Source organism: Musca domestica, unplaced genomic scaffold, assembly GCF_030504385.1.
Source record: "Musca domestica strain aabys unplaced genomic scaffold, Musca_domestica.polishedcontigs.V.1.1 66, whole genome shotgun sequence".
NCBI classification, from domain to species: domain Eukaryota; kingdom Metazoa; phylum Arthropoda; class Insecta; order Diptera; family Muscidae; genus Musca; species Musca domestica.
Genome location: NW_026712376.1, coordinates 2200957 through 2209630, shown reverse-complemented (window position 1 = coordinate 2209630; position 8674 = coordinate 2200957). Strand labels below are relative to the sequence as shown.

The following is an 8674-nucleotide window of genomic DNA, read 5'->3' as shown; positions in this document are numbered from 1 at the left end:
TCGAGTGATGACAATTTAAATAAAATAGAGTTTTCCAGTTCGGACGACAATGCCGAATTTATAGATTCAGCTGATATAAAGAGTGAAATTGCAGCTTGGGCTATCAAACACACAATAACAACTAGTGCTACAAATGATTTGCTGAATATTTTAAGAAAATTCTTTCCTTTTTTACCAAAAGATGCTAGGACATTAAAACAAACACCGCGCGATGCACCGATAGTTGCAATACAAGGAGGAAACTATGTACATTACGGATTGAAAGATTGTCTAACCGATTTCTTGTCATGCACGAAAAAATATCTAAAGACTTCTATTGATTTAAATATTAACATAGATGGATTACCGGTAGCAAAAAGTTCATTAGCACAAGCCTGGCCCGTTCTTATTAATGTCAATGACACTGATTTTGTGCATACAGTTGGTATTTATAGTGGAAACAGTAAGCCAATAGATGTTAATGAGTTTTTAGGTCCCTTTATCAAAGAATTAACCGAGCTTATGAAGGACAATTTTTCGTTTGATAATAAGACATATAAAGTTAACTGTAGAGCTTTCATATGTGATGCGCCGGCAAGGTCTCTAGTTCTGGGAATAAAAACTCATACTGGATACAGTTGTTGCCACAAATGCAACCAGAAGGGTGATCATATAAACAACCACATGGTGTTCAAATATGAAGATAACACATTACGCACTGATGAAAATTTTAGAAAACGCTTAGATAAAAATCATCACAAAATACATAATCACATGGCCATAGAAGACTTGCCAATAGACCTAATAACATCGTTTCCCATGGATTATATGCATGTGGTTTGCCTGGGTGTTGTCAAAACTTTAATGACTTCATGGATAAAAAAGAGAAATACAACATCATCCCTTTCAAGGGACAAAATTACAATATTAAACAATCTTCTCTTGTGTTTAAAAGGACAACTTCCTCGTGAGTTTAGAAGAAGTACAAGAGATCTCAATGAGTTTGATCGGTATAAAGCAACTGAATTGCGAACATTTCTTTTGTATGTTGGTCCGTTTATCTTAAAAGGAATTTTGGATGACGAGCGGTATTTTCATTTTCTGCAATTGAGTTTAGCTATTAGAATTTTGTTAAGCCCTGAACAATGTAGATCAAAGAATAAGTGCGCTGACGCATTATTAAAGAATTTTTTGAAGTATTTGCCTAAATTATATGACGAAAGTATTTCAACGTACAATTTTCATTGTCTCACTCACCTAGCCAGCGATTGTTTGCAATATGGATCATGTGAAACTTTTAGTGCATTTAAATTTGAAAATAAGCTGGGAATGTTGAAAAGGCTTTTAAAGAAAAAAAATAATATATCGGCTCAACTATATAATCGACTAGTGGAGCAAAGTATCAACATCTCACATAGGGATAATACACAACCCAAAATATGTGCATTTTTTCAGTAGTCCACCCTAATAATTATTATAAAGCTCAAAATAATCTATATCGCGTGTCATCAATAAGCAATCAAGATAGTAAAGTCATTGGACAGAAAGTTTTGAATTTGAGTTCAATGTTCCATAATCCACTGGAATCGTCTCTTCTTGATATTTGGCAAACAACTAAGTTAACAGTTTCACAAGAATCCTACCAACATAGCTTGAAAGACATTACTAAAATCTGTGCTTTAAGAAACAAAAATGATGAATTTGGCTTTTTTCCAGTTATACACTATGACTGAGGACAGTAACATAAATTTCAACAACATATTCAACAACTCGCATAATCTTACTTCCTTACAACCAGTATTAAATAATATGGGCCCCCTACAACCTGTGACACTAGAAGGTAAATATTCGGTGAAATATTTCGATGGTATAATGGACACCAATTGCCGATATTTTTTCTAATTCTTTTCAGGGATGGTGGCACATTTTTCAAAAGCAATTGAACCCATGTTTATTAGGCTTACTAATGAAGTCACTTCATTACGTCATGAAATAAATGTCCTGCGTAATGAAGTTAAGGAATTGAAGAAGGAGAAATCGCTTGTTGAGTTGTTGATGCCTTAAAGCCCTTTTAAAAATATAGACGAGTTTATGGATTTCGAAAAAAAATTGCAGGAAGACAAAAAGTTTTTGAATATGTTTGTAAGTAGCAAAGGAAAATTAACCGTAACCTAATAATATAATAAACTTCTTCTAAGGGAAAGGAGCTGTTAACGGTTGCCAAAACTCCAAATTTTACAAAAAACTGTTGGCGAAAGCTACTAGTAGACGAACTGGCGCAAAAGATGTGTTGGAAGGGGACAGAGGAGAAAAAAAGTGTACGCAGCCTCAGTTCAGCAAAAGCAATAAGAAGTAAGTAATTTACACGTGTTCTTAATTTACATATTTACTTGCTTTTCTAATTCCTTTCAAATATTATAGATGCAGCAATTTCTATTGGATTGAGCGAGGATGAATATATAAAAAGCACAAAATCTTTTTTCCAGTTCGCGAAAAATAGGCAAGAATCAAAACAAAAATATACTCCAAAGACAAAAAACAAAAATTAATTTTTTTCTTATGTTAGTAATATACCTTATATTAATAATACACCTGATAAAAATGTACAAAATAAAAATTAAACTATAAAAAATAATAAAATTAAAAGGTTTATAAAACTATTACGAAGATAAGTTTAATTTATATATGATAAGAAAACTATTTTTCTTCAAGCATAGTTAATAATTAGACTTCTATGCTTGTTGCAAACTATAAACCAGCAATATTAAAGCAAGGGTTCAATTTGATTTATTCAGCAATTGTTTACAAGCCTTTCATAATAGTAATAACAAGCTTATTCTAAGATTAAAGTTACTAGCTTGTTTCATACTATTGACTAGTAATATTATCACAAGGGTTCAATTTTCATTATTCTATAATTATTAAATTGCCTTTCATAACAGTAATCATAACAGTTTTCTAAGCTTAAGACTTATGATAGTAAGTTTGTTACAAACTTATTTTAAAGCGTTTTGGTTTGTTGGGGAAATATGCATAGCACACACATTTGCAAAAAGAGTCAATGAGCAATTTTTTTTTCTCTCTCTCTCTCTCAAACTCACATAGACACATGGATGAACAAAAAATTAATTAAACACATAATTATGCAACATTTGTTGAATCCTTCCACTTGATACACTTCACGAAGAAGCTACATAGCTAGTAGCTTCGAACAACTTTACAGTTATGCATTCAGTTGGCTTTATGCGTCACATTCAGCAGATATCCATAACCATGTGTCATAAATATCGCAGATGTATGAATGTGTGTGCACATGTGCGCCAGTTTGTATGTTTACAAGAACGTGTAAGTAGGTAGGTAGGTAGGTAGGTTCGTTTGGGAACTCCTCGTACAAATGTAATTAGTATGAATAATGTGGCATATAGATTGTTTACAAAAGATTCTTGGGCAAAGCATATGCTAAATTAAAGCGAATTTAATTGCTTTCCACCAATCTGTAAGAATATACTTAGACACAAGAGGATACAGAGAGAAGCTAAACATGCACGAAGGATATTGGCATTTATAATATGCATATAAATGGCAGCAAATTTCTAGAAAATTGTGAAAATACCTAAAATACACACAACAACTCGGTACCATTGCATTGGAGCTACTGCGATATTGTAGCTCATCGAATTGTACGAAGTTTCAATTGGAAGTTCAAGCAAATCTAAACAATACTAAAATTTGTCACTGACTAAACGCAGATATACTTTGTGGGATCTAACATAATTATTACAGACATCTGAAAATCGCTCGAATTTCTACAAAGAGTGAACCCTACCCGAAATCGAGCGAGTGCGCTTCTGGAGCAGAAAAATAACGAGCAACCTAAATTTTACGATGCTTTCGAGTATGAGCGAGCATATTTTCCTTGTTATTTAACGAAAGCAATATTCGTTCAGAATCGAGCATATTCTACTTTCGCCGACCACTCTTTAAGTTGTTGTATTTGTATGTAAATGTATTTTTCTATACAAGATATCCCCTCCCCCACTTCCACCGCTTCACAATTTGTAGTACTGATTCCGATCTTCGAATACGGAATTTAAAACAATTCCGGGGCATATCATCAAAATACCGTGGACCTGCATAGGCAATTTTCAGTCATATTGTGATACCAATTCCGAACTTCCGAGCTGTAGTATACATTACGAACTTTAAAAACACAATTTGAAACAATTGCGGTAAAAATATCGCTACGATCATCAAAATACCAAAACTTCAGAGTTACCGTTATATGAGGACTTTATGCCAACGTGGCTCAATTACGAACTTAACCTGCCTACTGGCAAAATCAACATGTGTGCAAAATTTTAGCCTTCTGTCTCAATTCGTTCGAAAGATTGAGCGTGGACATCGATAAATCGACTTAGAATTTTACGCCGATCAAGGGTCTGACACGAGTATTTCGGGAGTTACAAACGGAATGACAACGTTAATATACCCTCTATAGTATGATGGAGGGTTACAAGTGTACACTTCAAAGTAGTAGGTCAAATTGATAAAATCTCATGCGATGTAAAAAATTTCGAAAAATTAAAAAAAAACATATATCAGAAAAATATTTTATTCACATTTTGATTGGCTTTTTATACCCTACAACACTGTGTGTTGGGTGTATTATAAGTTTGATTGGGCCAAAAATTATGTAACACCTCGAAATATTGGCTTCCCACATAGAAAAGTATATATGCATCTTCCTATCTCGCCGAACTGAGTCGATCTAGCTATGTATATCCGTCCGTCTGTCCATGTTAATTTGTAATCACGCTGCAGGTCGCATTTATTGCCCGATCTTCACGAAAGTGAAAATGGAGATGTGGTAATGGTCAGAATAGAAGCCTATTGCTTTTGGCTCAGAAGGGGTAGTCCAATTGTTTTTAAAGATGTTCGCAATGTATCGAAGGGTTAAAATGGACCAACAACTAAAAATGTTCCTGATTTTGCAGCCGTTATAAAGATCCCAAATATAAACCAGAGGACACGAAATCTCGCATGAAGTTAGTGTTTCGGACAGCGGGTATTATGGACCACTACTTTTGTGTGAAAAAATACCAACATTTCCATTCTACCAAAACGCTGAAAATAACTTACAGGCGAAATCCGAAATACACAAAATGCGAACTTCTGACTTTTTATGCTGATTTCGTTGACAAATCATATAGATGAGTCTAAATTTGGAGATACAGAGGGGTCTCTTGCTTTTGGAGATGATCGCAAAATATTTAGGTTGTAAATAAACAGAAATATTTTCCTGATCACACAATTGAAACCAATCAACACGGAATTTTGCATGAGAAGAGAGTTAAGGATAGGGAAGAAGTCTAGCATTTTGTACGACCATTGGATTAAATTTAGCTTAAAATGGGCCACAACAACAAAGAGCATGCTGGAATGCGTAAATATTGGGCAAATGTTCCTGGTCAAAATGCTAAGGGCAATATCTGGGCAATGCTCTATGACATAATTTCAAAAGCGAAATCTTCCAAAATGGATTTAGGGCAAAAAAAAAACGAAAGTCCTCAAATCTACCATCGTTATATGGGGGCTTTACCAAATCGTAGACGTATATAGGCCATTTTCAATAACAAACAAATCCTATAACACATCTGAGTTAAATTTCATCAACCTATTTTTTTGGTTCGGAGACTAGAGTGACTTCCACAGACGGACGGACATTTGTCATAGAATATTATGCTGACCAAGAATATAGTTACTGCGTCGGGACTAAAATGTAAGAATAAAATGTATTTTCCCCAAGAACTTCAAGGCTCAATATGTGAACTATTTCATTGCACTCGCTGTAAAAGACTTCCGCCTCTTTAGTTTGCTGTTGTTGTTTTTTTACTTTGCATGTATGGTAAAGTCGCGCTAAATTAGTGTGCAACATATAACATGCACACACGTGCAAAAAACGTGTTGTGAGCGCCTTTGTAGAAGCCATTCTGTACTGAGCTATTCTCTTCGTGTTCAACCCTATCCTTCATCTATTGCTTGCCGCCAGTACCCGAAACACTTCTCATTTTCATATTCAATTAAACCGTACGAGTGCGCTTAGGATGTTGCTCAAGTGAAACATTATTTTACACATTTCGACTCCTTAATAAACGGTTACTTGTTCCTTGCTTCGTTCGCTATTTTTTTTCTCTCGCACCATAATGAAGTAACAATGGCAAAGATACGATATTATAAGCGATACTCATGGTTGAGTCTAAAAAGGATGTATCAAACAGGATGGAGAGGGGAGGTTGTTTTTGAAGTGCAAGCCAAAGTCGTTATGTGTAATGGCTGGTGTGGAAAATTGTTAAACCATAAGGCGGCGCTCATTAATAATGAGTATTTTTTGTGTTGTAAATGTTATTGATTATATATTTTTTTTTTGGGTCCTGAGATTAGAAATACTAAAACTAAAGCAAAAACTAAAGCAATTCGTTTATCGAAATAAACGACAATTAAAGTTCGAGGCGAAGTAAGATTGTTGTTTTAATAGTACCATCTGATTAAAGGTATTTTCGGAGTATTAGTCACATTTTTCGTCGAACTTGCCGTAAATTGGCAGTTTGCGATCCCAACGCACAGATAAGATCCTTGCAGAAAACTGTTCATGTGCTTCCAAATTGTGGTGTAAATCCCCGATGTTCGGTAATTAGACAATTAATGCCACATTTATTCAATGTTAAGTTATGAATTCTCCATAGGTATGATTTCTTCTGGCAGATAATTGTATATACAACTCCACGTTCTTATATAGCTCCCATTCAATGGTATCCCGGATATTCATAACTTTGATGACTTCAAGTAATAAGTAATATATCAGCCCAAACGGATATTGGATTTTAAAACATTCGGCCTACAACAATTGATATGCAAATTTTTTAATGTTGTTTCTTTACTTTTTTCAGTTATTATGAATTATGGTTGTTCTGACTTCGGTTCTAAATACGAACAAAAAACTGGAAAAGCTTTAAGTTCGTCTAGGCCGACTAATAATTTGAATAACCTCCACCATTTGAAAGGAATTTTCAAAAAAAAAAAAATATATATATATATATAGAAATGCCGATCGAATACCGTAATATTAAGGCCTATATGAGGACATGTAATTTTTGTTATATACCATTACGATATTCAAATACGGAACTTGAAACAATTCCGGTAAATAATGCCGCTAAAATAAACAAAATACAGAATACAGCGAGGTACCATTATATGGGACCTGTATGAGCAATTTTTCCTACCATAGGCTGTAGTGTTCAATAGGCTGTAATGCACAATTCCGGTGAATAATGTCGCCAAAATCATAAAAATTCCGAATATAGAGAGGTACATTTATATGGGGCCTATACCAAAACTTGGACCTGCATGGACAATTTTCGGTCACAGGCTGTAGCACCCATTATGTATTACAATACGAAATTTAAAACAATTCCGGTGAAAAATATTATTAACATTATCAATATATCCAATATAGGTAGGTACCGTTATGCGGTGATTATACGAAGACCTGAACCTTTATGAGCAATTTTCTATCACATGATGCAGTACTCATCAGGAACTTCAAATTAGAAATTTCCGGTGAAAAATATCTGGAGGTTCAGTTATATGGGTCTATATCGAAACGTGGACTTATATACAGGGTGAGATAAAAAAGACTGCAACAAAGTCAAACGCCAAAATGTGTTTTTTTTTTTTCAAATATTTTTGAATGAAAGCAAAAAATTTCGGAAATAGCATTAAATTTTAGAATAAGTTTAGATTTGTTCGAATTGGTCACCTTTGGCACGAATTATGGCCTTAAAACGGCAAATGAAACCGTCACACGCTCACGGAATTTGCTCTGCGGTATTTTCGCCCATTTCAGGCGAAGCGCTTGCTTGAAGTGATCGACACTTTGGTATTTTTTATTGCCAAGTTTGCTTTCCAAAATACTCCAGACACAATAGTCCAACGGATTGGTATCCAGAGAGTTTTTGGTGGGCATTGTGCGAGGAACCTCATTTTGTAACCATTCTTGGGTGGCGCGTGCTGAGTGAGATGGTGCTGAGTCCTGTTGGAATGTCCAAAGTCAAGGCTTTAATATATCCTCCAGAATATTTTCGCGATAATATTGGGCATTTATTCTGATGCCACGTCGGATGTTATGGCGACCCACACCATCACCATGGCCGGCGCTTGAGTTCTGGTGGCAAACCGAAGGTGCACACTTTCAGCTGAACCTGTTTGGCAAGTAAACGCGATCATTTTGTTTGTTTACAAACTGCTGGACAACTAATGTTTTCTCATCGGAGAAAACCAAAGTCGGCAGTTCACCACTTTCAGCCTAGCGAAGTAACTCTTTAGCTCATTTGAGTTTATTTTCTTTCTGTTGCGTGAGTTCTTGCACTTTTTGGAATTTCAATGGCTTTACCCTGAGCTCATTTTTCAATATTTGCCGAATAAGATATTGGATATGTTCAGCTCACAACCCATTTTTCGGCTACTGCGACGCGGGTTTCGATCAAGTTGCTTCTTTATTTTCCGAACCATTTCTGCTGATGTTGCTGTTTTTTCCGTCCACTTCCTTGACGTCGGGCTACTCTACCAGTATCACGATATCACGAGCGATGGTACGAGAAACAAAAGATTTATACACATTTAAATGATTTATACC

General features: G+C 35.0%; 1 long non-coding RNA gene across 1 annotated transcript; it reads left to right on the top strand.

The window, feature by feature from the left end:
• Positions 1-1435: 1435 nt before the first annotated feature.
• On the top strand, positions 1436-2937 carry LOC131805932 (uncharacterized). Its single transcript, XR_009343900.1, has 4 exons — positions 1436-1819; positions 1892-2121; positions 2178-2331; positions 2401-2937. It is a non-coding gene; the product is annotated as an uncharacterized LOC131805932 (long non-coding RNA).
• The last annotated feature ends 5737 nt before the right edge of the window (positions 2938-8674 follow it).